We start from the raw sequence: 25,700 nt of genomic DNA on the forward strand, positions 1-25,700 counted from the left end.
ACAAATTGAAATAAATAAAAGGCAAATTAAAATATAAATATCACCTTGTGAGCATTACAAAAATGAGGATGGATAGATTTAAGATTGATATGTGACTTTAGTCCCAAAAATCACTAGTATGGGACTCACTCCTTAGGGAGGGGGGGAAGATTAATATTTCACGTCTGAATCAGGGGCAGAGTGAGAGAGACTTTCAGTCTCTTCAATATTGTTCAAGCTCTTCAATTTTCTTCAAGATTCTATATCTCTTTGGACTTTCAGCATTCCTGGCTACCAGCTTTGAGAGAGATGATGGAAGATGCCAAATTCATTTCAGATTACTGAAGGAATAGATTCTGGAAAGAAGCTGATGTGAAAAGAGCTGGTTATCTCCATCATGTCCCTATCCCCAACTTTCTGCATCAGAGACTTTGGAGAACTTTCACTTGGGTGAGATCAAGGACTTTTTCTTGGTTGTGCTGAGTTGCCTCACTCCCAAAGGGAGAGTCCCTTCATTCAGTATTGTCTGGTATACACTCTCAGGTATATTTTCTCTGATTTCTGTTTTGCCACAAGGTTGGATAAATGGATTATTTGCTGTTTGTCAAATGTATATTCATTTGATGTGAAAGTGGTCAAAATTTAGATATAAAATTTGAAATTCTTCTTTCCCTCCATTAATGAAAAAGCAATTAGAAATTAGATTGAATTTGAAAACTTCATCCCCTAAAACACCATTTAAGGGAGCAGATAACTTTCTGGGCCACTACCTCCTCTTTCTGAAGACAGCAGAGTGGTGACCCCTTGCCCCAATTTCCAGCTTCTCTTTCTAGCAGGAATTAAATTCTCTCTTGGAGAAAAGTGGAAGCAAAGACTGGATATATGTATTCTGCCTCCCTTTGAACTATATAAGGATACACATGCCCCACACCATATGTGAAAGAAAGCCCTAGCCATAAATGAATAGATAAACAGATATAGCTAGTTGGGTATTTAGTAGTTAGTAAGAGCCTAATATGTATCAAGAATTATGCTGAGTGCTAGGGATACAAATGCAAGCAAAAAAGATAGCTGCCCTCAAGAAGCTTACATTCTAATAGGAAAAGACATCATAAAGGGAGTGCCAGAAAACAGGAAGACAAAGAAAGGAGTTCCTGTTGATGCTTTTTCAGGGAAACTACTGGACTATAGTTCCCAGTGAGCTCGGGAACCTAAAGATGATATATATCACACTCTTCCCTGCCACTTAAACACATAGACAAGAACCTTTCTTGTCAACTCTGACCTCTTTGACAGTTTCAGTCACATTCATCTTCTTTATATTTTCCTCTTTAGGTTTTGATGATACTGTTCTCACCTGGTTCTCCTCCTACCTCTCTGATCATTCTTTCTCAGTCTCCTTTGCTTGCTCTCCATCTAAGTTATTCCTATTAACTATGAATGTCCCTGTTCTGTTATGAGATCTCTTCCCTTCTCCTTATATACTATAGCATTGGTGATGTAATCATGATTGTTTCTGTGCTAATGATTCTCAAATCTACTTATTTTATCCTATCTTTTCCCCTAATCTCTAGGCTAAAATTTTCAACTATTGGAAATCTCGAACAAGATGTCCTGTAGACATTTTAAACTCAACATGTCTAAAACTAAACTCACTTTCCTTTCTCTCAAGCCCTCCCCTTTTTCTAAATTTTTTATTTTTGTCAAGGATACTACCATCTTCCCAATCACCCAGGCTCCCAAAATAGTTATCAGCCTCAGCTCTTCACTCTCCCTCACCTCTCCTATCCAATATGTTGCCAAATCCTATTGATTTCACCTTCATAACATCTATCCTATATACTCCCTTCTCTTCATGAATACTGCCATTACCTGATACATAGACTCTTAAAACAGCCTGATTGATTCTTTCATCTCAAGTCTCTTTGCACTCTAGTCCATTCTTGATTCAAGATCTTCTTAAAGTTGGTAAACTACCTGAAAGGGAGAGGAACAGAGTATCAGTCACTCCTCTATGCAATAACTCCAGTGACTCCCTGTCACTAGTAGGGTCAAATATAAAATCCCCTACTTGGCATTTAAAGTCCATCATAACCTAGTACTTCCAAAATTTCCTCGATCTATTTATACTTACCCCATCCTCCTATGTATCTTGTGATTCTGTACCACTGGTTTCTTGGCTGTTCCTTGAATAAGTTATTCCATGTCCCAATTCCTTGTTTTTCACTGGCTGTCACCAATGCCTTTTCAAATTTGTCTCTTGGCTTTCCTGATTTCCTTTCAGTCCTGACTAAAATCCCACCTTCTATAAGAATCCTTTCCCTGTCTTCTTTAATGTTAATGCCTACCCTCTGCTGATTGTCTCCATTTAATTCGCCTCTCCATTTAGACTATGAGCTCCTTGCAAGCAGGTACAACTTTTTTGCCTTTCTTTGTATCCCCATACTTATATGGTTAGTACATAGTTGGTGCTTAATGAATGCTTGTTGACTGACGTGAATATATTCACTGGCATGAATATATACACTGATGAATCCATCCTGTATTTGGGCATCTGTTTGACAAATATGTCCCATCCTGCTCTTCATCTAGAATTAAATGGGATTTGAGAGAGTTTGCAGATTGGGAAGGGATTTCTTCAATAGATTAGTGAAAGCCAGGGAACTGGAAATTACCATCTAATATTCCCAGGTAGTCTTACCTTAATATAAAAGACGCCCTCTTAAATCATACCAACTCACTCACTGGGAACCATGAGTATGTTTATAGAGCTGTCTTCAAGAGTAAGCCAAATAAATCACAGTCTTTTTGTGATACAAGAGGCTACCCTACCTCCAAATTACTCCTAGGCTCCAATTAGTTCAAATAACATATATCCAGAAGTGGTCACATTCATTCAAATTTGTGCTATTTGAAACTATAATTATGTGAAATATAGTCACTGGTTTCATCTCAATGGAAATATTCTATGCAAATTCAACTAATGTGACTGCTTCAAGAAAAAAAAATCATTATTTGCACTAACAGAGACCTAGCTGTATCTTCCCCACTATTTAACATGGAGGCAGAAATTCTACTTTGTGCCCTGTGGTGTTGAAGGCTTTTTGATAATCCAGAATTCCCTATGATACTACAAATATCTCTAGAAAGAGCAATCACTTCTCCATCATCATTACTTCATCAACACAACAAGCATTTAAAAAGTTTATGTGCCTGCTCTATAATAAATGCCAAAGATGTAAAGAGAATCAAAAACAGGACTCATTACCTAAAAACCCATATTTTAATGGCAAAGGTAACATTGAAATAACATATCTACAGTACAAGGGGTAGGTAATTTCAGATGACACGCATGACAGAGATGGGGTATGATGGAGGAGAAAGAGACTGGAAAAGACGTCATGGAAAAGATAGCATTTAAACTGAATTTTGATGAAAGCCAGGGAAGTCAAGAAGTAGCGTTAAGGAGGGACAGATATGGGAAACAATCAATAAAAAAATCCAGACAAAGGAGACAGAGGGTTGTGTTCAAGGAACATAGAGAAAGATAGTGTCTCTAGATTGAAAAATAATAAGGCAGCAAAATGCAAGAAGTCGACAGTTTATGGTTGTTATTAGTAGACATCAAGCTGAAAACAAAGTCCCAGAAAATGGTGGAGAGGGACCCTGAGAGGGACAGAATATTAGTTCCACATTTTTGATGATGGTAGTCCCTGGATTTCATATCTTCACACGCTAGTTGTTTTGATGCTGAAATAAATGTGGCTCTCCCCCGAAGACACCACAAACTTGGACACCCTTTGCATATTCCTTGAAGCAATGGGACAGGTAAAAGAATAGAATACTATTTGCTTCTCAACTCCATTCCCAGACTATATCTTGACTACTTTCAATCAGCAACTTGTCTGGATGGTTCACTCTATTCAGCATTATATGATTCAATCCTTGCTTGTTACAACCTTTTACTAAGTCATACTGTCATTTTTGTCCAGGAGCTTGTGCATAATGCAATTTTTCTCTGTACCCTAATCCCTGACTTCATATTTGGACACTTCAAAATGCTGAGTCCTCTCCTGGGATTTTTCCTTTTATTTCACTGATCTCCTATCCTGCCATGACATCCATTTTCACTCTATCTCAGCCATGGTTGAGATGGTAATACACTTTATCTCACTATCACCTCTAATTGTTTTATCCCATAATCTAAAATTCTGAAATGCTCTATTTGATTATAATTTCCTTTCCTTCAATAATTCCCTCAGTCATGACTTCCAGTCATCCCACCCATCCCATACCAATTTTCCGAGTTCATTATATCTTCATTGGCTTCATTGCCCATCCTTCCATAGTCTAGATCTTATGGTTAACCTAATTCAATCTTACAGCATGTAAATACTACATGTAAATATATTTATTCTTTCCTAATTGAGTCTACCACATTCTCTACATCAGCTATTATAAAACTTCTTCATTTCTCAAACCACCTATACCACCTATTCTTTTCCCTTTCCCCCCTACTTTTCTAAGAAGATAGAGACTGCCTGTCATGATATCCATCTTCTTTCCTATTCCACTTTTCAAAACTCCTCATCACCATCCTACATCCTCTTTTTTGTCTGTCTCTAAAGTAAAGATGGTCCTTTAGCTTGCTAAAGTCCATCTCCTCTCATCTCCTTTTCAAGCTTGCCTCCAAATTATTTCCCTTCTTTCATCTTCAATCTCTCCTTTTGCATTGTTTCCTTACCTGCTATCTACAGTAAACCTCAAATTCCCCAATCTTCATTTGACCTTTCTTCCCTTTAACTTTCATTTCATTTCCTATTCACAGCTAAAGCTCAAAAAAAAAAAAAAGATTGTCTTCGTTTGTTGCTTTCATTTAATTAACTCATACTTCTCAGCCTCTTTCAATTTAGCTTCTAACTTCACTGATCTACTAAAAGTACTCTCTTCAAGGTTACCAGTGCTCTATTAAAAACCAAATCCAATGGATCTTTTCTCAGTTTTTACTCTTAGATGTTGTTTCCTGCACTCACTTTTGGACATTCTGTCCTTCTTTGCCTTCTATAAAACTGCTTTCTGATGGTGTCTGTTCCTACTTGTTGACTACTCTTTCTTAGTTTCCTTTGATGGATCATTATAATTCTCTCCAAAAATTCTATCCTGAACTCTTTTTCTCTTTTCTCTCTCCATGATCTCTTAGTGATCTTATTTGTTCCCATGAGATCAATTAATGTTTCTTCATAGATGAATTATGAATATGTATTGTGTATGTATGTGAGAGAGAGAGAGAGGGAGAGAGAGAAAGAGAGAGAGAGAGAAAATATCCAGCCTTAATATTGCTCCTAAACTTCAGTCACACAAAACCAACTGCTTGCCGGACCTCCAACTTGGTGTTACCATTAACAGCTCAAACTCATCAAAATGAAATTTGTCATATTTCCCCCTTCCCAAGAAAGGCTTCATTCCTTCCACAAACTTTCTCATTTTTTTTGAGGGTGTGATCATCCTTGCAATCACTCAGATTTGCCACTTTTATGTCTTCCTTGAGTCTTCCCTCTGCCTCACTCTGTATTTCCAAATCAGGAGGCCAGTCTTGTAGACTGCTTCCACAAAATTTGTCAATCTGTTCCCCATCTCTAGCCACTCAAGCCCTCAGCATCTCTTAACCAGACTATTATAACACTCTCCTAATTTGCCTTCCTGTTCCCAGTCTCTCCCGTCTCCAATCTACTGTCTGCTTAACTGCCAGGTTTATATTACTAAGACATAAATCTGATCATGTCATCCACCTACTCAAAAATCTTTAATGGCTCCCTATTGCTTACAGAATAAAGCATGAAATCCCTGGACTAGCATTTAAGGCCCTTCACAATATGATTCCTACCTACTTTTCTAGTCTCATTTCATATGACTATTTTTTTATGTGTTTCCTCTGCTAATCAAACTGTTAGCTAGCTGGTTCCCATCACGCCAATCTATTTCCTGTATTTATGCCATTGTACGGGTGGGTTTTCTGGGCTTGAAATTTATTCCTTACCTTTACTTCACAGAATGTCTTGCTTCCTCAAAAGAACAGCTCAGGAGTCACCTCTTCCAGGATGATTTTCCTGATCCCTCCTACCCCACCTTCACTATCCCCCAGTTCTTTTTTGCTTTCTCCCTTTTGAAATTAGGTTGTCACTTTTTATTTGTTTTTTGTTTAATTATCAAAGGACAGATTGTATTCCTACCAGTGGAATATAAGCTACTTAAAGGTAAAAAAGGTTTTGTTTTTTGTCTTTGCATCTCATCATCTAGTAAAGTGTTGCATATGTAAGAAATACTTTAAAAATATTTGTTGAGGGGTTGCTAGGTAGCACAATGGAAAGAGTACCAGCCCTGAAGTCAGGAGGACCTGAGTTCAAATCTAATCTCAGACACTTCCTAGCAGTGTAACTGTGGGTTTGTCGCTTAACCCCAACTGCCTCGGGAGGATGTTTGTTGAATTGAATTATCTTCACTACAACCCAATGAGGTAGGTACTACAAGGATCAAACCCATTTTATAGATGAGTGGGCTGAGATTCAAAAGAAAAAAATGTTACTTTCCTAAAGTTACATGAAAAATCCTCTGGAAAAATTACCAGTCAGCCTGTGGGGAATTTTTCACTCCCTTGCTTTTCTTCCATTGGAGTCTCCTCAACCCTGACAACTCGGGCCCTTTTATGAAATTCTAGGAAACAATCTGAATTTTTTAAGTGTCTATCATATGCTAGGAACTATGATAACAAGTAGGGATACAAAACATCCTGGATTCACAGAGCTTTGAAGGCAAATGCCTTTCCTTAAATTCCTTCTGCATTCTCCTTAGTCTCTGGCCCAGAGCTTTGCACATAGTATGTAAATACTTTTTTATTGATTGTTATTTATTGATATATGTTCAATGTTCTCCAGTCTTGGCAGGAAAAGCATTAGCCAAGGAAACATTCAAACTTCTGGAATAGAAAAAAATCACAAGGGTCAGTAAACAAGGTTAGGCAAATGAAAAGCAGTCAAGGCTGGCAGATGGTCTTTAGGAACCCCACCCTTTTGTTTCCTTCCCTCACTTTCTCCTAACCCAAGGTTCTCAATTGCAAGGGATAAACTCATTTACACACTACACAGTATTGGAGACATTTATTAGTCTCCAAGAGGGATTTCTTTACTGTTAGTAATAAACTTTATTTTATTGACTGAACGTAAGTTTAAGCCTCCAAATACACGAATAAAAACAAAAGAAAAATGTTTTAAATCCAACCAAACAAAACAATACCCAAAAAGAATTGTAAATGATCGACTGGGTAACCATGTATTTCTATTATCTACTGCCTGTGGTAAAACCCCAAAATAGTGCCTCTCAATTTTAACAAGAGAATAACAAAGTTGCCTTGTGTGTAACATGAATTTTGTTGCTTTTTCAGCGTTCTCTTTATTTACATAGTTGCAAGTCATTTGACCTATTGTTCTGTTAGTTCCTCTTCACTCTGTATCACTTCACAAAAATTTTCCTGTATCTCTCTGAATTATTCATATTGGTAATTTCTTAAGGCATAGTAATATTCCATTACATCCATATACCATAATTTATTTAACCATTCCCCAGTTGTTGAGCACATAATTTGTTTCCCTTTCTTTTTCCTATAAGAAATGGTGCTGCTAGGAATATTTGTACACAGATAGGTCCTTTTCTTTGGTCCCTTGCTCTTAAGTAAAATCCTTGAGTATGGTGCTTGTAGTGAGGTCATTGAGTACAAACATTTTTTAAATCTTGTATCTTGAAGGACTATTCAGTGTGATCTCTCTGATCTGATGAGTCCCCCAACAGCACCAGCATCATCACTCCATCAGGATGATTGACACTAGCAGCTAGGTATACAGAGTGTTGTGCCTCAAATCAGGAAAATCTGAATTCAAATTCTGTCTCAACTACCTGTGTAGTTAGTGGGCTAGTCATTTCACTTCCATCTACCTTAGTTTCTTCATCTGTAAAATAATAATAATAGTACCTTCTATCTCTTAGGATGGTTGTAAGGATCAAATTAGATCATATTTGTCAAATTTTGTTAAATAGTGTCCAACAGGTGCTTACTTATTAAATTAAATTAATTTAAACAAACTTTAAAAAGTTTGTTCCCTTTTCCTCCCCGTACTCCCCTCCAAGGTGTACTCAATGTCTTTCCAGCTTAATAGAACCTGAGTTTCACTGGAAGAGTCTTCATGAATAAAAAGGTAAACCCTTATTATGAAAGGGGTCAAACTGAGATGTTTTATCAATTTCAACACATTAAATAGCAGCTATACTGTCTCTCCCTTCCTTTAGTTAGGTTCAGCAATGCCCACGAGGAACTCTTATGTTCACATTGACCCAGATTCAGTACTAGGGACCTTGAGCCTAAAGGAGGCAACTTCCTTCTCTGCCTCTGCCACAAAGCTCAGATAGGGCTCATGTCTAGTTATGTAACAGATTTCACTCCCCTTTCCAAAGGTACCCAATGTTTAATACAAGAGTCTGGTTTTTTATTTCCTTTTCCATGGAAATTGAATGAGGTGCAAAGGACTCACAGACATACCTGAACAAATACAGATGTAGCTAGCTCCTGTTCTGGGACAGACTCCATTTGCATTGCCAGACCAAAGCTCTTGGCCCTAGAAAGTAGATCCTACTTCTCTCCTCAGGTTCTAGAGATTGAGAAGTTGTTTTCCAACAGCTCACAAGTCCACCCCACCCTTACCCCCCAAGAGGATTCCCTTCATTGCTTATCATTTGATAGTTAATTAGCCAGATTTAGTTAGAGTTATTTACTAAGGGGATAGGATAAAAACTCTTGGTACAAAATACCTCCTCCCAAGGTATGACATACTGTCCCACAAATATATATATATATATACAGAATCTGGAAGAAATAACCTGGAGTTTAGAATATATGGAGCAAAAGAAGGGTAAATCAGAGCTCCTGCAAGTCCTTTTACTGAAGTCTCTTTTTATGGTGTTGTTTTTTTTTGTTAGATTCCTTGTAGAGTCTTGAAACTTCATCTCCTTCCAATATATAATTTGTCCTTGGCTCCTAATCCATCATCAAGGATTCTGAGGATTGTGCTAGCATACTAATGGAATGTTAAAAAATTTTCATTCTCTTTGAAATTCATAAGATCTTCCTCTAGTCAAAAAGGGAATAGAAGAGAGTGAGTGTGCTGGAGCCAGCTCACAAGGGCTGACTATCAAATTTTCAGTGTGGTGAACATTTATACTTCAGAAATTGACAACAGTACAAATCAAAGCTTGAATTATCATTTTGTTGATTTCTGGACTTAAGAGACTGATGGAGGAAAATGTTGACAATACAAATTAAACTTAAAGGTTTGTCGTGCATACATTTACTCTAGGGTCAACTTTTTAACTTTTACCAATGTACTCTTTACCACTAATTACTAAAATGTGGCTGCCTTGCTGGTTTCATAACAAGCCTTCTGTTTGTAGCCAAATTTCCTTATCTAATTGGAATAGAACATTTAAACAAAAAATGTAAGATATGGAAATAACTTATTATACTCATATTGCTTCAGAAGGTAAAGATCCTTTGGAGGATTGCTGAACAGATATTTCCTATTCAACTTGCACTCTGACCAAATGATTGACAACAATTAATATGGAAGAATGATAATGTCCAATACTTTCTAATCAATGTGGTTTTTGCTTTCAATTTTTTGATATTCAAAATTTCTGTTTTGGAGTTTAATTTGGGTTTTAAAATTTTGTTGTTTTTCTAGAGTGGTTTTTAATGTATGTTCCACATGTTTATCCTTTCTCTTTTTTATTGATGAAAGTGTTTAGAGATATAAATTTCCCCCTAATGACTTTTTTGACCACATCACCAAAATTTTGTTTGTCTCATTGTCAAATCTTTAATTAAATTATCTATTGTTTCTGTGGTTTGTCTCTTGGTCTACTAAGTCATTAGTATCACATTATTTGGTATCCAATTAATATTTCTTTCTTTCTTCAGTGCCTTTAGTATAGCTGTATATCTCTCAGTACGAGACTAAGGCACACATCGAGTTCCATGAAAGAAGCCCTGTAATTCCGTTAACTGATGAGGGAAATTCATCACATTGAACAGAACCTTTCCCTCCATTAGTTTTGCTACTGTTATTGTATAACTACATATAGTTTTCCAGAAAGACTGAACCAATTCATAATACCAATAGCATTATGTGAGTGTGAATTTTTTCACAGGCATACCAGCATTGAATTTTATAATCTTTTACTGCCTTTTCCACTTTTTTGAATGTCAATTTATATTTCAGAATTGTTTTCATTGATTTCTGTTTTCATTTGTTTCATTTCTCTGGTTATTAGTGATCTTGAATATTTTTTCAGTGGCTGTGGATAGTGTTTCTCTGAAAACTGCTTATTCATAGCTTCTGCCCACTTATGTTTTGGCAAGTGGTTCTTACTCATAAATTTGAATCAATGCTTTATAAATTTTAGATGTGAAACTTTTATCAGAATGTTTAATGTAAAAGTTGGGTGGTTTTTTTTTTTTTTTGTAATCTGGATCTTTCCTTCTTATTCTGGATATTTTCCTTTTAAGTATATAAAAATTTTCATTTTTATATAATCAATTTGATCTATTTTTATTTTTTCATAACTTCTCCTAAGTCAGCCACGGGGAAGTTTTTTTCACCCCTCAGTTAAATGGTGTAGTGGACAGAGCACTGGCCCTGGAGTCAGGTGGCCTTAGTTCAATTCCAGCTTCAGATATTTAATACTTGTTAGCTGTGTGACCCTAGACAATTCACTTAACCTCAACTTTTGTCTCACAAAAAAAATATTTAATCCCTTCCCCCAGTTGTGACTGCTATAACAGGGCCTCAGGAACTCAAACACCAGGTCTAGAATTTTACCACTATGCCTAGTACCATACAGATGCTCAGGACCTCAGACTCATAGAGCATAAATAGACTTCATGGGGAGCATCTCCTATGCATGACTCCTATCCAACCATCTTCTGGTGAGGCTTTAAAGTTGTGTCCTGTGGGGATAAAGTTCAATTTTTAAACAGCTGACCACTAAGTATTTACTAAGCCAGAAACCCAGAATGAAATATCTGGTGCCTTTATTACAGACTCCCTGCAGTGTGTATAGTTAATTCAATTGCTAATGGTACCCGTTATCAAACGAGGTCACATTGGTATAGCTCTTTGCAAATTTTAAAATACCATATCATGCTAGCCGTTGTTATTATTTTGTGTATGGAGATGGGAAAGAGGAGCATTTAGGTAGTGTTAGCCTTGAAATTGAAAACCCTTAGTTCAAATCCTGCCTCAGAAAGTTAGTAGTTGTGTGATCCAGAAAAAGGCACATGATTTCTCCCATCCTCAGTTTCATCAGCTGACTACGAATAATAATAGTATTTACCTCAGAAAATTGTCTCAAGGATCAAATCAAATAATTTATAGGAAGCACTTTACAAATCTTAATATAGTATATAAATTTAGTTACTGTTATTCTCAACGAACACTGGAAAGTAGGAACCCCAACCATTATTTCCACTCTTCTATTGCTAGAAAATTCACTCCTATTAATTCAGAAGTCCATTGAAGTAATACATCTTTTACCCTGGTTTCTTTGCTAATTGTTGTTCATCCCTCATTTTTGAAGAGGATCAATGACATTCCGAGATGATATCTTGACTTGAATGTGAATTGAATTTAAGGGAGGCAGAGTTGCACAATGTTGTCAAGCCTATACCCCACCCCAATCCCTTTCTTTATAATCCTAGGGTCTTTGAAGAACTCCAGATTCAACATGAGAAAGACATGTTGGACAATATTAATTATGCAAATACAACTCAAATTCTCATATCGATGTGTAGTTCTTATTCATAAACTATGCAGGAACCCTAAATCAAATGGAAAAATACTCAATTAATACAGAATAACAAGATAATTAGCAGGAAAATAAATGGGCAACAGAATGATTCTCAGCTTCACTCCCCATCCAAAAAACTAGATACAATGCCCCATAGCCACTAATGGGAAATTGCCATGGAGATAAGTAGGACATATAAAGTGAGAAATAGTTTCCTCTCTCCTCCCAAATTTGTCTTTGTAGCTAGTGTGAAAATATGTAGATTCTTCTTGGCTGCTGTCATTTATTTCGCTGACTCTAGGGTTGTCAAGATACTGCTGGATCTACTGGTTTCAAGGATGCCTTTACAGACTCATCCATGCAGTATCACTCCCTTCTTTCTTACTTCAGCCAAAGACTCTATTGCTAGAGATATCAGGAGTTCATCTCAGTTTTTATTGCCCTCGGTTTAATCTGTTTTAGATTTTAAATTATTATTGATAATTCTTATTTTTGCATTAATTACATTTCCCCAAAACATACCTTCCCTCTCCCCAACCCTGTATCCAATAAGACATTCCTTGCAATAGGACAAAAAAGTTAAGGAGGGAGGGAGTAGTATAGCAAAATTTACCATGACATCAATCAAATCTGACATAATTTTCTACCTCTACAAAGAAAGGAAGGAGATACATTTTCTCATTTCTTTTGGGGAGATAAGCTTATTCATCATAATTACACAATATCCACTTTTTGTTGGTGCTTTTGTTCCTTCTCCTTATGTTGTTGTAGTCATCCTTTACATTGTTTTCAGGTTCTGTTTACCTCACTCTATATTGATCTTCCTATATGTCTTCCTCCATTCTCTGATTTCTTCATATTCATCATTTCTTAAGGAGCAGTAATATTCCATTATATTCATGTACCACAATTTGTTTAGTCATTTCCCAATCAATAGCTATCTACTTTGCCTCTGCCACTGTGACTATTTAGGTGTATATGGGATCTTTCTTTCTCTTGTTGACTTCATTGTAGGTATATTCCTAGCAGTTTCATTTCAGGACCAAAGGATATTTTCTTAGTAAAATTCCAAACTGCTTTCTAGAATGGTTGTACAAAATTCACAGTTTCACCAACAGTGTATCACTGTGCCTGTCCCTCAGTTTACTCTTGATTGCTGGCAAGTCAACTACATAGATAACTTATCTCTTATATTTCCCTTCCCTCATCTGCCCTCCATCCCATTCCTGACCCATCTTCTACTGGGTCTTGCCATGAACACTTCTTTGTGGTTCTCTTCAACTGATCCCACATCTTCTGTCACAATTCTTCCATTCAGATATGAATCAGAAGATTCTCACATTTTGAAGTTTCTGTGATAATTATCATTAATTATTAATGTGGTCAGGAACCCCATAACATGATTGGAATTCACCATCCATACCCAAAGCTTCCTTAAAAGGCAAGGAAATAATCTCAAAAGCTTCCAAGTACAGTTTGAGCTATTGAAGTAACTTCCTTCTTTGCTTAAGAAGCCTTCAAAGTCTTCCTAAGAAAAGGACCCATATACGCAAAAATGTTTGTAGTGGCTCTTTTTGTCGTGACAAGGAATTAGAATGGATGTCCATCAGTTGGGGAATGGTTGAATTAAGTTAAGAGTATATAAATGTAATGGAATATTATTGTTCCATAAGAAATGATGAACAGGCTGATTTCAGAAAAGCTTGAAAATACTTGCACAAACTGTTGCTGAGTGAAGTGAGCAGAACCAGGAGAACATTACATACAATTCCAGTAAACTTGGGATGGAAAATGCCATCTGCATCCAGAAAGAGAACTATGGACACTGAATATGGATTGAAGAATACTATTTTCACCTTTTTAATTTGTTTTTTCTCATGATTTTTCCCTTTTTTTCTGATTTTTGTTTCACATTTTGAATATGGAAATGTGTTTTAAATTATTTTACATGTTTAACTTATATTGGATTGCTTGCTGTCTTAGGGAAGGGGATGGTAAGGGCTGGAAAGAGAAAAAATTGGAACTCAGAATCTTTACATATAATTGAGAAAAAATATTACTAAATGGGGAAAATGTACTATAACATCAAAGTGCACAGTAACATCTATAAGTAGCCATCATAAAATAGTCATTAATGTGTGTATAGCATAGTCACAGGAGTTAACACAGATCCATAAGCCAACTGCAGAATATTATATCCAAATAAGCATCATGTTAAGATTGCATATAATAAACCAAGAGCAGAAGTTATATGAAATACAGAATATATTGTGTATAGATTGAAGTATAAGAGGACTCTTTGGTACCTTATAGATGACTAGAGAATAAGTAATTGCAGCAACTCAGGAAGTATTTAGGCAGAAGTCTTGATAGAAAAATGAAACAGAGGAACAACTTCCTTGGAGTTGTTGTTTATCCTTCATTCTTGAAGCAAATCAATGACATCAGGAAGATGATGTCTTGACTTGAAAGTGAATTGGATTTAAGGGAGATGAAGCAAAGTCATCAGTCTCACTCTTTCCTCCTAAGTTATCTGGGTCTAGTAGTTAGATGTAAATCAGAGTGATTGGAGTTGGCCTTTTCATTGCCATTTCTCCAAGATTACACCCATTTAATAGATAAAAGCTAGATAAGAACTGAGGCAAAAAAAAAAAAATTACCTCATATGCCTTCACAGAAGAATCATTCTAGCAGAAGAAGACCTTTAGAGTTTCTAACCAGAACAAAAACAAATGCAAGTCAAGACATTACCTTCCTGATATCACTGTTAAGTCCAATTCATTTGAGAGGTGAGATAGGGAAAAATGGAGGGAAGTGATGAAGAGAAATGAAGGGAGACAAAGATCTGATCCAACATCCTAAACCAAGTCCTCTCCAGAAATAGGATTTCCCTAACCACATTTAGAACTCATTGATGACAATGAGGGCACAATCTACAGATTCCATGATCCTTCGGGTTCTTATGCTGAGAAATACAATGCATCCAATGCTGCTGCTGGGAGTATTACACTAACATCCTGCCTGATGTGCCTGTAGTCAGAGGAACTGGGGAATGTGGAGCAAGCAAATTAATAAACTTATATTTCCTTTCACTACTTTACAGAGCTAAGATGAAAAGTGGAATGGAATGGAAGCAAAAAGGATTCACAACTTAACAGTCCCTGGAAGTCTGGAAAATTATAGTTTGGGAAAGGGTTAGTACTATGTTCCTCACTTGATGCTTATTTTTTACATATAGTGCATTCTATGTTATGTAAATGTGAATCTGCATTGCTATGACATCATATAATGACTTCTGGTTGTTTGAGAAGGTTTACATGTGAGCAATGGTTGAACAGACCCAAACAGGTTTGAGGAACTTGTACACGACTATGTGACTCCACTTATACAAAGTCTGCAAATACATTTCATCAACAGGCACTTTTGAACTATTTTTGTAACCTCTTCCCCCTTTGTAAACATAGCACTATATTTCAGCCTGTCACTGGCCAGAGTCCTGACATTTCTGTGTTGATCCCACTCATCATTTTGTGATCTCAATATCATTAGATCCCACTGGTCTCTAGAGCCCAGACTGATTATTACAGTCTTTAGCTCTTAGTAAAGCAGGTTTTATAGGTGCTTGCCTTTCTTTTGAGACTCCCATTGATGTGTGTGTGCTCAGCTATTTCAGTTGGGCCTAAATTTTCATGATCTCTTTAGATTTTCTTGGCAAAGATACTGGAGGTATTTGCCATTTCCTTTCCCAGATCATTTTACAGATGAGGAAACTGAGGCAAACAAGTTAAACTGACTTGCCCAGGGTCACACAGCTAATGTCTGAGGTTGGATTTGAACTCAAATCTTCCTGACTCTAGGCCTAGCATTCTATCCACCCTATTACTTAGCTATTCCTCCATATAATTTTCGGCAAAAAAGGGAAATCTCCATCTTGCCCTCTTCTGGTTAAAGATCTCCCTCAGTTCAGTCAATCTTGGTTGGCTTAAAAAACTGCTAAATTATTGTTTTCTTGCTTTCTAAGCCACTATGTAAATAGATTTCCCTAGAAGTTATTTTTTGTTTCCATCCTTCTTGGAACCCATTTCTTCAGCTCTCAATTCCTCTGGTTATCCTAGAAATCAGGTGGTTTCTATGTGTCATCTTTGAAGGGTTCCCAACTATTTTCTAGCACTATTCTGAGCAAGGCAGATTACTTAATCCTTCATCTACTTAATATGGCATAGCTTCTCACCACTCTATTACCTCATGTTTTCCTTGGGCAAAGAAATTTTGAGGCTTGAGTAAGGTAGGGCATTTAGTCTTCATGTCATTGCTTTGATAAAAAGAAAGGCTCACTATACATCAAAATATTTGTAGTAGAATTTTTATAATAGCAAAAAATTGAAGCGAAATAATTAATGTCATTCAATCAACACACATTTTAAGTACCTACTATGTTCTGGGCACTGTGTCAAGCACCAGGTATACAAAAATATTCATTGTCTCTGCCTTTAAGTAATAGGAATTCTAAAAGGGGAGACAATGTACCAAAAAAACTATGCATGCACAATATAAATTCAAAATAAACATATGGAAATCTTAGGGGAAAGACACCAGCAATGGGGAGAGAATGAGAAAAGCTCTTTGCAGCAAGATTTGAGCTGAGTCTTGAAGGAAGCTAGAGAAACTGAGGCAAACGTGAAGAGGGAGAGAATTTCAAGCATGGGCAATGAAGAAAAAGGAACAGAGATGGAGATGAAGTATCCCATGCAATGAACAAGTGTCAATGTAATTGGATTGTTGAGGGCATGGAAGGGAATTACGGGAACAAAGACCAGAGAGGAAAAAAGGGATCAGGTTGTGAAGAGCTTTAAATGACAGAGCATTTTCTATTTGTCCATGGATGTAATAGGAATCCACAAGAGCATATTGAGTCAATGGGATGACAAAGGCTGGCCTGTCCTTTAGGAAAATCCCTTTGGCAGCTGAGCAGAGGATGGATTGGAGTGGGGAGAAACTTGAGACAAGACATCCAAGCAAAAAGTTATTTCAGTAGTCCAGACATGAGGTGATAATGGACAGCACCAGTGTGTGAGGGGCAGAACGGAGTATATACACCAGACATGTTGGCAAAGCAGAAACAATAAGACTTGGCAACAGATTGGATATGTGAGGTGAATGCAAATAGACACTGAAGTTGTAAATCTGGGTGACTGGGAGAATAGTGGTAACCTTGATACTAACAGGAAAGTTGGAAAGAGGGGAAGATTTGGGGGATGGGAAGGAACGATGAATTTGTTTTGAACATATGTAGATTAGATATCTATGGGGCATCTCAGTGGAGAAATTAGGGGGTTGATATATAGAACTAGGAATTACCTGAATAGAAATAATTGAACTCATGAGAACTGATAAGATCACCAAGAGTAAATATTGCGGGGCAGAAGAAAAGAACTCAGGATAGACTTTTGGAAGACACTCATAGTTAGGGGCTATGAAGATCCAAAAGAGAGACTGGAATGTAGGAGGAGAATCAGGACAAAGTAATGTCAAGAAAGCTAGATAGAAGACCTTGAAAAAATATCCAGGAGGAGAGTGGGGTCAATAGTGTCAAATCTGAAAATGGATCAAGAAGAATGAGGATTGAGAAAAGGCTGTTAAATTTAGCAATTAAGAGATGATTGATAACTTTGCAGAAAGCAGTTTCAGTCAAATTATGAGCTTGGAAAGCAGATTGCAGAGAGTTTAGAAGTAAATGAAAATTGGGCAACTAGGTGGTATCATGGAGAGAGCACTGGCGCTGGAATCTGGAAAACCCAAGTTCAAATCCATCCTTAGATAATTCCTGGCTGTGTGACCCTAGGGAAGTCACTTAAGACCTAATTGCTTTTGAAGAAATAAATGAAATGAGAAATAGAAGCAGCTAATAAATACAGGCAGCTTACCTCAAAGAGTTTAATTGAAAATGGAATTATAATTGAGGAAACGAAGACAGACAGCAATTAGGTTGTTTGTCTCAGGCTGTACAACTAGTAAGTCTGAATCTAGGTGTGAACTTAGGTTTTCCTGACATTAGGCCTAGTGCTCTATTAACTGTACCACCTAGATTCTTTCAGAAGAGAAGTTATAGGACGGTAGCTAGCAGGGATAATTGAATCAAGTGAGTTTCTTTTAGATTGAAGGAAACATAGACAAGTTTGTAGGCAGCAGGGAAATGATAGAGAAGGAAAATTGTATAGAAAGTAGGGGAATAATTTAGTAGATGATCTGTTAGAGAACTGAAAGGAATGGGATCAAAGGTACAGGTAGAAGAGCTTGTCCTGTCAAAGAAAAAGTTCCTCTACATATCAGAGAGGTGTGAAGGGAGAGGGGGATGTTTGACTAATGTTAAGAGAGTATAAGGATTTTTCCATGAATGACGTTGGTTTGGTTCTGGTCAAGTATGGGGCAAAGAGATGAAAGGGTTATGGAGAGGGTACTGTGGGGGACTTGAGAAGAAATGGGTAAGTTTGGATGAGGTGCTACAGTAAGTGGGATAGGGAACTGATTAGGAAGGTGCAAAAGAATTCCTTTGCTTCAGGGACAGCTAGTTGGTGTAGTGGATAGAACACCAGTCCTGGAGTCAGGAAGACCTGAGTTCAAATCTGAACTCAGACATTTAACATTTCTTGGCTATGTGACACTGTGGAAGTCATTTAGCCCCAGTTGCTTCAGCAAAAAGAAAAAAAGAATTGCCTTGCTTCAATGAGGTCCCTGAGCAGTTAGGTAGTATAGTAGATAGAGCACTGAGCTTGGAATCAGAAAAACTCTTCTTGAGTTAAAATCTGGCTCAAATACTTACCAGCTATATAAAACTGGGCAAGTCACTTAACCTTGTTTGCCTCTGTTTGCTCATCTGTAAAATGATCTAGAGAAGTAAATGGCAAACCACTTCAGTATTTATGTCAAGAAAACCTTGAGTGGGGTCATGAAGAATTGGAAATAACTGAAGAACAAAGTTGAGATTTTGTGATATGAATTTGCAGTGAATTTAGTCAATAAGAATCCATCATTTCCTCCAGCTCCATTCAGCCAATGTCCATCAGTTGCAGAATGGAAAAAGAAATTGGGTACATGAATATAATAGAATATTGCTGGGATATAAGAAATAATGAATTTAATGAAGATTAGGAAGACTTAAATGAATTGATCTAAAGTGATGTAAGTAGAACCAAGAAAACAATGCACACAATTACCACAACAATATGAATTTTAAAAAATAGTAACAGGACAATTGAAAATTAATCTCACAAGATTATAATGGCTAAGGTTTGCCCAAGGAAAAGAAATAAGTAAGTACCGTTCCCACTCCTTCTTTACAGAGGTGGGGGTTATGGATATGGAACATCAGATTTCTTCAACATGTTTATTAATTTTGTTGAACTTTTTTTTCCTTTTTAAAAATTCTTCATTATAAAGCATGACTCCCAGGGAGGAAGAGGTAGAAAATACATTGGGAAATATAGGTGATGTAAAAACAAAACATATCAATATAATTTTTTTAAAATCCTATGATCTCTGAGTCTGGCTAGGAAGTGGATTTTCATTCATTGATATATCATTCAAGAGATACACTAGTCATTAGTTTCCAGACCATTTCTATCTTCTAAAACTTAGTTTGTAACTCCCACAAAAGTTTCTCTGTGGGGCAGTCAGTTAGCATGTTCAGATATTAATTGAAAAATGATGGTTCAATCCCATCCATGAAGTTTTTTTTTTAATGGTAGTTAGGTGGTGCAAGGTTAAAGGGTTGGACTTTGAGTCTAAAAGATCTGAATTCAAATTCTGCCTCAGACACGTAATAGCTGTGTGACTCTGAAGAAATCACTTTACCTCCTTGAGACTGAGTTCTCTCTTCTTCAGAATGAGACAATCAGAAACAGTAATATTTGAGTGTTCTTCCAATTCTAACTTTATGATTCTATGAGCCAATGAACTCTATCACACAAATCAATTTGAAAATGTGATTTTTTTGCCCCCAAAGCATCAAAGTAAAAAATAAAATTTGGATCCCTGATGGCTTTTTGATGGTGTCACAGGCAGCATAAAGCTTAAATCAGATGGTTTGGGTGGCCAGAATAAGCTAAGGAAATATTCTCAATAGCTCTTATCCAGAGAAGGGGAAGAGACAATGGCAAGGTGCCCCTAGCAAACAGCTGTCCCATCTTCTCTGAATACTTCTTAGTACCCATGCACAAGGAAGGCTACATACTGACCCAAGGGGCTCTGAAGTATATTCTTGACTACTTGATATCTGCCAAGACCAATTCTTTCTTGAGTCTTTTGCTCTCAAAGTCTCAACCTTAATCAGAATAGATCCTAGCAGGGGAACCATAGCCAAAAAAATACTTCCATAATGTCTTGAGCTTCTGGTTCTTTTGCAGGTAGACTTATGGTCTATCATTTCTAGGAGATTGGCACACTCTTTCTCCTCTATCCTCTTTTTATTCTTAGCTTTTGAAGTGCTAAAATATTTATATACATACATATGCACATACATATGTGTAGTGGGAATGAAAGTTCAGATTAAAATCATACCTCTCAATATTATTGTTCTATGGGAAATGATGAGCAGGATGCTCTCAGAAAAACCTGAATGAATTCAAGTAAAATGCATTGTGTACAAAGTAATAGCGATGTTGTGGGATGTTCAGCTGTGAATTACTTTGTTATTTTCATCAATACGATAATTCGAGACTACTCTGAAGGATTTATGATTAAATACCCAGAATATACCCAGAGAAACAAACAATTGATTGTGTCTGAATACAGATTAAAGCATATTTTATTTTTAAAATTTTATTTTTCTTGAGGATTTTTATTGGAGGGGAGGGAGATCTATGTTTTCTTTCACAACATGATTTTTATGGAAATGCTTTGCATAACTACATGTGCTTTCTTAAAGGGATAGGGGTGAGGAAGGGAGAGAATCTGGAACTCCAAGTTTCTCTTTTTATAAAATTAGCTTTTTATTTTCAAAATACATGCAATGATAGTTTTCAAAATTCACCCTTGCAAAACCTTGTGTTCCAAAATTTTCTCCTTCCCTTTCCCCCTTCCCTCTCCCCTAGACTGCAATTAACCCAATACAGAATAAACATGCGCAATCCTTCTAAACATTTCTCCACATTTATCATGCTGTGCAAGAAAAATCAGCTCAAAGGGGGATAAAATGAGAAAGAAAAAAATTAGCAAACAAATAAACGACAACCACAACAAAGGGTGAAAATAATATGCTATGATTCACATTCAATTTCCATTGTCTTCTCTCTAGATTTGGATGACTCTTTCCATCATGTCTATTGGAATTGTCTTGAATCACCTCATTGTTGAAAAGAGCCAAGTCCATCACAGATGATCATCACATAATGCTGTTGTTGCTGAGTATAATGTTCTCTTGGTTCTACTCACTTCTCAGCATCAGTTTTTCTGAAATTAACATGCCCATCATTTCTTACAGAACAATAATATTCTGTTACATTCATATATCATAACTTATTCAGCCACTCAATCTGAAGGACAGCCACTCACTTTCCAATTCCTTCCACTACAAAAAGGGCTGCTACAAATATTTTTGCACTTGTGATTTGTTTTGTTTTCCCTTTTCTATGATCTCTTTGGGGTATAAATGTTGGATCAAAGGGTATGCACAATTTTATGATCCTTTGAGGATGTGGAACTCAAAGTTTTAGAAACAAATATAAAAATTGTTTTACATGTAACTGAGAAAATAGAAATATTTTATAAATAAGTAAATAAAATTTCCCCTTTCCTCTCTTATTTCTCCTTACTTACCACCTTATGTTGACTAGGATCAGGTGGGAACTTCCCTCGATCAGACCTATTGCATCTGTCTTCCCCATTTTCTAACTTCACACCAAGTGTTAAATATGCCCGTAGTTTTTGATTCCAGACTTGAGTAATCCTTCATTCTCTTTTGCTCTCAAATAACAACTCAAACACAGATCAGCACACTATGTTTTTCTTTTATCTAATAATGGGATATCTGATAGCAAAGAGGAATATAAAACAGATACAAGGGTCAAAGGAAAACTATGGGTGAATGCTGACAGCTGCTACAGGAACTGGGACTTTCTTGCATTAACTCTTTCTCACAAAGAAGAAGGTAAAGTATGGGGGCAGAGGGGGGGAGGGTAATTAATGGCATCTACCTTCTACTTGGCTCAGAACTAAGAGAGGAGGACATTGATTTCAGAGTCATCGGAGAGCATCTTGCCCAACTTAGGCCACATCCATTGTGCCTCAGGGCAGCTGCCACTGCATTAGCAGCAGCTTTTAGAATTTTTGAAGAGGGGAGCAGAGAAGCATAAATCCAATGCTAAGTGCTTGACTCTACAAAGTTCATAGAGCCTCAAGATCAACCTTATTGGGTCTGACTTTCTCCTCCTTCTGGCATCTCTTTACCAGAACTCTACTGAAAACTGATCTTCCCAGAATCTCCATCCCAAATACCTACTGTTGGGCATTCTGGCAGTAGAATACCTTATAAGGCGGAACTAAATCGGAGCCAGGAAAATCTGAGTTCAAATCCAATCTCAAATCCAACTAGCTGCGTGACCCAAGTCAAGTCACTTAAACCTTATTTATCCATTCCTCTATAATATGGGGGCCCACTAGAGAAGGAAATGGTAAACCACTCCAATATCTTGCCTAGAAAACTTTATAGACAAAGTCTGAGGTCACCTCAGGTAGTTCACAACTGAACAGCACATACATTATCATGCTGCCTCTCTACTTTGCCATTTTTTCACAAAGAAGAAGAAATATGCTTTAATAATCACTTGAAACCAACATATCACCAAGCACTTTTTCCAGGAGCTACTGAAAAGTGATACAGACCTCAGAAATTCCTTCAGGCATGTGCTGAAATTGTTAGAATCCTACTGGACAATTGAAAGCTCTCTTTTCTTTATCTTTTTCTACAATTAGGAGCTACCATCATCCACTGTGCAGGTACAACAATGAAAACCACTGACTTCTCCGCAGGCAGTCCAGGATATCTTGTACGCTTGGCATGGAGTACTGATCCACCTCAGCTCTCTTGTCCGAAGTACAATAGCCAATACAAATCGGGACATTCTCAGTCTTCTTCCACATCACTACTAAAGGTGAAACATACAGACTATTGGATTATCTGGTGATGTTGCTGACTGACATCTCTTCAGATCATTCCTGGACTTCCCCGTCTCTGAGAGGATGACTCTGACATCACCACTGAAAAAGTCAAGAATCACTGAGATGGCTTATGGCTGGAAAGGTATGAGAGTCCCTCAGCCTGCTTCATATGACCCTTACATAGTGAGCTTTTTCCTCAGATAATCCTTCTATTCTTCAAATGCTTGGGAGACTTCAAAATCAGCTTGTCTGAACCCAGAAGGAGCAATCAGTGCCGGAGAATGTTGGAGTTAGTTCAAACTGGCTCATATCATTGTCACATTTTCAGTGTGAACATTTACACATTGGAAATTGGCAAACAATACAAATCCAGGCTCAATTTATTTTTTAAACTGTCTATAGACTTTTAAAAATGTTTTATTGTCTAGACTTGGGATATAGAAGTATTCAAGAAGGACTAGGACTTCTGATGTGAGGGTTTACTGAACCCTTTTTCTGGCACTCAACTTGTTTGTAACCTGGATTTAAGTGAAGCAGAGCTGTATAAAGTTATGAATCTCACTCTTTTCCAGAGTCTTCAAAGTTCAGTGGCAAGACAAGTCCTGAAAAGGGCTCGGTGAGTCCCTACTCCTATGGCTCCAAGAATTTGTAGCATGCACAATGGCCATTTCCAAGTTGAGGGTAACTAACCCATCAGTGTTTACCCCTAAGCATGCAAACATTTTCCTTGGTGGAATAGGCATTTGGAAACAACTTGTTCCAATAACCATGAAGGCAGCTGAAGGATCTTGGTCAGATATTGAAGACTCCAAGGTCATCCACTGCATACTGAATTTTGTCTTACTGCTAGACTTTGATGACTCTGGAAAAGAGTGAAGCTTACAACTCTTCCTCCCTTCAATCCAGTTCACAAACAAGTCAATGCATCATCTGGTGGTATCATTAGTCCTCTGAAAACAGACAACATTGTCTAGACTTCAAAAAGTGATGAAAGGGGCAGCTAGGTGGTGCAGTGGATAGAGCACCAGCCCTGAAGTCAGAAGGATAGGAGCCAAATTTGGCCTCAGAAACTTAACATTTCCTAGCTGTGTGACCCTGGGCAAGTCACTTAATCCCAATTGCCTCAGGGAAAAAAAAGATGAAAAAAATATTAATCACTCATATTAAAATGGAAAGTTTATAGTACTTTTTTTAAAAAAAGATCTTATTGTTAAATATTTACCAATACACTACTGGTTCAGTCTCTTTGATACTCTAACATCAGAAGTCCTAGTCCTCCTTGAATACTTACATCTGAGCCAATCAGGATCTAAACATCACCAAATGGGGCTTGACCTGGGACCTACTGGTGGCCAATTAATGAGAATCAGATACTGGCTGGATTTCTTAAGTATTCCATTACATTCATATAATACAGCCATTCCCCAATTGATAGATATCTCCTCAGTCTGCAATTTTTTGCCACTACAAAAAGAGCTATTTTAAATATTTTTGTATGTGTGGATCCTTTTTCTTTCATTATGATCTCTTTGGGATTTAGCTGGGTCAACGTTTTATAGCCCTTTGGGCATAGATGCAAACTGTTCTCAAGAATGGTTGGATCAGTGCACGACTCCACCAACAATAGTGTTCCAATTTTCCCACATTGCCTCCGACATTTATTATTTTCCCTTTCTGTCATATTAGCCAATCTGATAGTTATGAGATGTACCTTAGAGTTGTTTTAATTTTTATTTCTCTAACCAATAGGGTTTAAGGACATTTTTTATGTAAAATAAATTGCTTTAATTTTTTTATTTGAAAACTTCCTGTTCATATGGATAGTGCTTTTCAGTCAGTCCATAGCACTTGCTTAAGATCTACACAACTTGTAGAGATAAGTGCATTCAGAAAATGGCCAGAACATTTTTCTTGGGATTCATTATCCCGTACAACAGGACATTCAATTTTCTCCATCCTCACCATAAAAATGACCCAACAGAGGTTAGTGGGGCAGGAATTATTTCTTCAAAGTCTGAGGCAGCACCAGTCCCTGAATCAATACCTGTCTCTTGATGATGGTTAATGGGCTTGAGTTCCTAAAAAAGCAAAGTCTGGTTTCACTTTTCTAGTATATGTCCATCTTGTGCAACTTTGCAACCAATCCCAGCTTGATCTTGTTGGCTATGATAAATTCACATGACTGCGGACTTTGATTAACATGTATGTTGATCATCTACTATAATCTGGGAATACAAAGATCAAAAATGAAACAGTCTCTGTCCTCATGGAGCTTACATTCTATCAGAGGAGAAGACAGTAGGCATAAGTTCATTCAAAATAAATACAAGATAGTTAAAACTAGGGAAGGCGGGAGCAGTTCTCAGATCAGAGAAGACATCATATAGAAGGTGGGTTGTGAAATTATCTTGAAGGAAGGGAAGGATTCTATAAAGTGAAAATGAGGAGGAAGAACATTCCAAGTATGAGGGACAGGCAGAGCAAAAGTCCAGGGATAGGAATAGGATGCTTTATGTGAAGAACAGAGGCCAGTTTGAACTATATGGGATAATGTATGGGATGAGGAATAGTGCATAATGAGGTACTTCCAGCTAATTAAATGTACTTCATCTGATCATTTTTGGTAGAATCTGGTTGATCCTAGATGACCTCTTATTTGATCTCTATGACATATCTGG

The sequence above is a fragment of the Antechinus flavipes genome, chromosome 1 (assembly GCF_016432865.1).
Source record: "Antechinus flavipes isolate AdamAnt ecotype Samford, QLD, Australia chromosome 1, AdamAnt_v2, whole genome shotgun sequence".
NCBI lineage: Eukaryota > Metazoa > Chordata > Mammalia > Dasyuromorphia > Dasyuridae > Antechinus > Antechinus flavipes.